We start from the raw sequence: 5,525 nt of genomic DNA on the forward strand, positions 1-5,525 counted from the left end.
TAGAGATCGCTTTTGGTAGAGTAGACATTTTTATAATGTTAAGTCTTCCTATCCATGAGCAAGGCATGTATTTCCACTTATGTAGGTCTCTTTTGGTTTCTTGCAGAAGAGTATTGTAGTTTTCACTGTATAAGTCTTTTACTTCTCTGGTAAAATTTGTTCCTCTGTATTTTATCTTCTTAGGAGCTACTGTAAATAGTATTGATTCGGTGATTTCTTCCTCAATGTTCTTTTTGTTGGTATAGAGGAATCCAACTGATTTTTGTATGTTTTTCTTGTATCCTGATACTCTGCTGAGTTCTTGTATTAGTTTCAGTAGTTTTCTGGAGGAATCCTTAGGGTTTTCTGTGTATAAGATCATGTGATCTGCAAATGAAGATAATTTTACTTCTTCCTTGACAATCTGGATACACTTTATTTCTTCATGTAGCCTAATTGCTCTGGCTAGGACCTCCAGCACAATGTTGAATAGGAGTGGTGATAAAGGGCATCCTTGTCTGGTTCCCAATCTCAGGGGGAATGCTTTCAGGCTCTCTCCATTTAGGATGATGTTGGCTGTTGGCCCTTTATTATGTTGAGGAATTTTCCTTCTATTCTTATTTTGCTGAGAGTTTTTATCATGGATGGGTGTTGCACTTTGTCAAATGTCTTTTCTGTACCAATTGATAAAATCATGTGATTCTTGTCTTTTGTTTTATTTATGGGGTGGATTACATTAATTGTTTTTTTAATGTTGAACCATCCCTGCATACCTAGTATGAATCCCACTCGGTCAATGTGAATTATTTTTCTGATATATTGTTGAATTTTGTTGAGGATTTTTGCATCTAAGTTCATGAGAACCTCCAACTTTTTTGTTGGCAGCTAAGAGTGTAACATTTGCACAACCCATGGACTCCGACATGAGAGAAGACATCTTTAAACATCAAAGCCATTTTACTATATAATACCCTTGAAGAGAAAACTTTCCTGCCCTTCTTACCTCTCCTCTGATGGAGGCACTGATTGTTACCTTGCATTGGACACTTTTAAATACTGAACTGAGATACTGTGTTGGTGACTTAAAGTGACTTATGTTCTCTAAGAAGGGTATTGGTGGTTCAGTGGGTAGAATTCTCCCCGTCCATGTGGGAGACCCAGGTTTGGTTCCTGGCCAATGCACCTCATGTGTAGACCACTTGTCTGTCAGTGGAAGCTGTGTGTTGCTGTGATGTTGAATAGGTTTTAGCCCAGTTTCCAGACTAAGAGTAGGAAGAAAAGCCTGGTGACTTGTGCAAATCAGCCAATGAAAATCCTATGAACCACAATGGTCCGATCTGCATCTGATCATGGGGATGGCATGGGACCAGGGAGCATTTCATTCCGTCATGTATGATGAGGTCACCAGTAGTCTGGGTCTGACTACACAACACCTAACAACAACAATATTCTCTAAGAAAGGGCAGAAAACTCAGAGATTTGAACAGGTGTGGGGGGAAGAACTATCCCTTCGGGATGTGTAAGGAAACGGTGGCAAACAAAAACAAATTCACCTTTTGAATACACCTCATGGGTCTTGTTTCTTTGATGCACTGGTTATGCTTGCACTGGGGATGATAATCCTTGCCTCATAGAGCTGCCCTAGATGGAATGCAACTTGGCATACGTATGCTAGGTGTTTAGCAAAAGTCAGTTCAGTTACTTTCTAGGGGAAAGAGTGGAAAACATGAAAATGTAGGTAAGAAATATAGAATAGGGAATGAAGGATGTGGATGAAGTGTTTAAACAGCTTTTGCCTAAAGCAGGACATCCCTTCAGGTCTAGGGATCTGAGCTCTTCTAGACCTGCTGAAAAACAGATTGAAGTTTAGAAAAACATCTGAAGTTTGGAAAAAGAGGACTTTCTCTGAAGATTCCAAACAGGAAGAGATTCATGGAAATGGAATCACTACTGGCAAGGTGATTGTGGGCAAAACTCTTAATTTCTCTGGCCTCAGTTCTTTCACGGACTAGATGACCACCCATCTGTCAGTTTATCATACAGTTTGACATGCTTAGAAGTGAGGATGGCGAGACTTTAGCTCACTTACTTTGGACAGGTCATCAGAAAAGATCAATAGCTAGAAAAGGAGATCGTGCTTAATAAAGTAGAGGGTCAGTGAAAATGAGGGAAGCCCTCCATGAGATGGCTTGGCACCATAGCTGCAACAATGGATTCAAACACACCAATGATCATGAAGATGGCACAGGATCAGGCAACATTTTATTCCTTTGTGCATAAGGTTGCCATGAGCTGGAGCCCACTTGAGGGCAACTAACAACAACGACAATAATAACAGGTGGACTTTTGGGCCCTCTGCAGCTCTAATGTTCATGCAAGGATGAGACAACCAGCAGGGGTGTAGTGGGGAGGAGGCCGAGCATATGCTGTATCCATAGGCACATGGGGTCAACCCAGTTGGGAGGGGAAGCTGGATGGAGCAGAGGAATCTATGGCTTCAGGCTCCGCCCATCCAAACCACTTTCTTGTAATGCCATCAGGGAAGCACACTTTCCTGTAGCTGGTGCAGCCCAGGCCTACGTCTCCTCAGGCCTGGCCGTCAAGTAGGCTCAGGCAGGCTCCACACTGTGTGTGCCAACAGAGCACAAATATTTATCCTCCCTGTAAAACACTGTGATGAACTGCCCACTCTAGCTGGGCCCCTGTGGTCCGGTAAGGAGACTGCTAGCTGTAACAGGTAGCTCTGGGGCTCTGGAGCCTTGGGGCCCTATCCAGGGTAGCCATGTTCAAAATGGACCCAGCTGTGGGGGGAATATTTGTTACATCTGGAAAGGGCACATTCTATTTCAGGCCCGTGGTGTGCTTATTTCTTACTGACTTGTTTTCAAAACCAAATGAATATCAGGCCAACCAGGAGATTTCCAGTGATATAAACAGCAGGGCTGGGAGGGAGCAGGGAGACCTTTGCAGCGTGATTGGCAGAGCACAGCCTCTGGGAAGCCCTGCTCCTGGCTAGCCTTAGTGCTCACCATGCTGGGGATAAATGCAAAAATGATAGAGTTTGCCCCTGATTGGACCACAGCCTCTCTGTAACAGGGATGCTCAGGTGAACTTCTCTCTTGCCAGGGTGGGGGTGGGGCCAGTACAGTGGGTGTGAGTGATCTGGAGGAGGGCACTTCGGGCTTTCTAGTCTGGTCCTGTTGGGAAGTATTCACACCTTGGGGGCCACCCCACCCAGGAGTACCCAGTGCCCAGGAGTAGGGGAAGGATACGCTCTCTCTCCCAACAGGGGGCACTGTTCCTGTCATACCGGAGTCCCTGGGTGGTACAAATGGTTGAGGTGTTTGGCTGCTAACCGAAAGGCTGGAGGTTCAAGTCTACCCAGAGACCCCTCAGAAGAAAGACCTGGAGATCTCCTTCTGAAAAATCATCCACTGAAAACCCTATACAGCCTAGTTCCCTGGCACATATGGGTTTGCCATGAGTCAGTGCACTGGGCAAAAACCCCTATTCTGCTTTCTCCCAAGTTGCCATGAGGGGCTTAGAGAAGAAAGGCTGAGAGCACCAAGACACACTTGGCCTACTCCTCCACTCTTGAGTGGGCCTGAGCTGGGGTGACCTGCTGGTTTCCATGATGAGGAGCAGGGAGTCTGTGAGCAGAGGCTCCAAGCTGTGCCCTGAGCTCCAGCACTTTGGTTAATTACGGAGTCGCTGCCTGATGCTCATCCCACTCTGACACAGGGCTCAGACACGGACGTCTCCAGAGATGGTCTTCTCGGGTATGAGGTAGGCTGCCATGAAGGGGTTCCAACCCTGAACTCTTGTTCTTGTTCTCTCTGTCTCTCTGCCTGTCTGTCTCTCTCCCTCCAGTACCGTATCAGTGGGCTCTGGTAGTAGACTATGGAGGCATAGGGTGGGCCGCTCACTTGACCCCTCTGTTCATCAATCCCTCTTCCCACTGAGGTCAGGGGAAGGACGGCCCTAGCCCACGTGCACACTTTCTGCTGCTATGACCTGGCAGGGCCCTTTTTCTCAGGGGAAACAAGGTCAGGCGCCTCCCCCAGCCAATGCCCCACTCCCAGAGCAGGCTTTACCAGAGTAGATCTGTTATTAACAATGTTCTAAAAGCAGTGAGTTTGTGGCCAGGGGAAATCTATTGGCCAGAAATGTGACAAAAGGGGAAATACTCTACAGCATATGAATGTATGAATTATTGATGCCTTTGGTTTGAGGCTTTCAGACACCAATGCTTAGTGATAAACAGTAAGGTGCGCTCTCTCCAGTGCCCCAGCCCTGTCCACCCTGCCAGTCTGGAACCCTAGGGAAAGTTTGCCCTAAAAATGGGTGTGATCCCAGGGCCAGGGTGGCATCTGGACAGGGGGAGGTGGGAGTCAGAGGAAGTGCAGTGAAAGGTGCCCAGCTGGCTAGCTCTCCAAGGCCCCCATTTTGAGTCTGAAGAAACTACTCTGGGACTTGGGGCTCCACCCTCCCCAGACTCAGCTGCTGTGAGTGACCGTCTGCCTTCCACTTCTGCTGGTCCAACAAGCCAGGGCCACCTTCAGGGTTAGGGACTGCAGAGTCTGCTTTCTCCCTCCCTTTTTTGAGGGTCTTGAGTATAGGGTCACTATGAATCAGATGGATTTGGTTTGGAGTCCCTGAGTGGTACAGATAGTTAAGAGCTTGGCTACTAACCAAAAAGTTGGTAGTTTGAACCCACCCAGAGACACCTCAGAAGAAAGGCCTGGTAGTCTGCTTCCAAAAGACCACAGCCTTGAAATCCTTGTGTAGTGCAGTTCTACTCTGCAACACATGGGATGGCAACGGGTTGATGGTGAAATTTTGGGAGCATTGCCTGATCTTTGCATGAAGGGAAGGAAGAAGAAAAATACCCTCAGCTACAAATAAAAAACTAATCTTGTTCCTTTTAATCAATAAACCAGTATCCCCTCAATTAAAGCTTTAAGATTCAGACCTAACATATGATGCTAATAGTTCCTGAAGGAGATAAGAAATCATATCCTGAGGTCTGGGGTGGTCTGAAATTCCTTTGTTCACAGACTCCAAGAACAAGACCTCTGGGGGTCAGCTGCCACCGCATATTCCCTTCTCTTGCTTTTTCAGGCTCTGTTTTTCACCAACTATTGCTATTGCTCATAGCTCTGTAAATAATCTCATTGCCACACAAATGCTGACTCCCTCTAAGGATCTGGTAAATCCTGATTACGAATTAGCATCCCCACTTCTAACCTGCTTGCTCACCCCTGTTGCCTGGTCCCTGCTGGGTACAAACACGTACAGGAAGCTCCTTTACAGGCAGACAAGTTTAGCAAATGAATGAACACATTTCCTGTCCACAGGATAGAATTTCACATGGAAATTGTCCCTGGCCTTGACCAGTGCATTGGGTCTCATTTCAGGGCCCTTCCAGGGAGTAGAGGGAACAGCTGTTATGTAGATGAAATGCTACTGTTGTCAGCACCTTTGCTCAGCACGCTAACCCTTTACCTGCCAGGTTGTTGCTCTGAGTCCTTGTAAGACATGATCCT

Source organism: Loxodonta africana, chromosome 15 (assembly GCF_030014295.1).
Source record: "Loxodonta africana isolate mLoxAfr1 chromosome 15, mLoxAfr1.hap2, whole genome shotgun sequence".
Classification (NCBI taxonomy): Eukaryota; Metazoa; Chordata; class Mammalia; order Proboscidea; family Elephantidae; genus Loxodonta; species Loxodonta africana.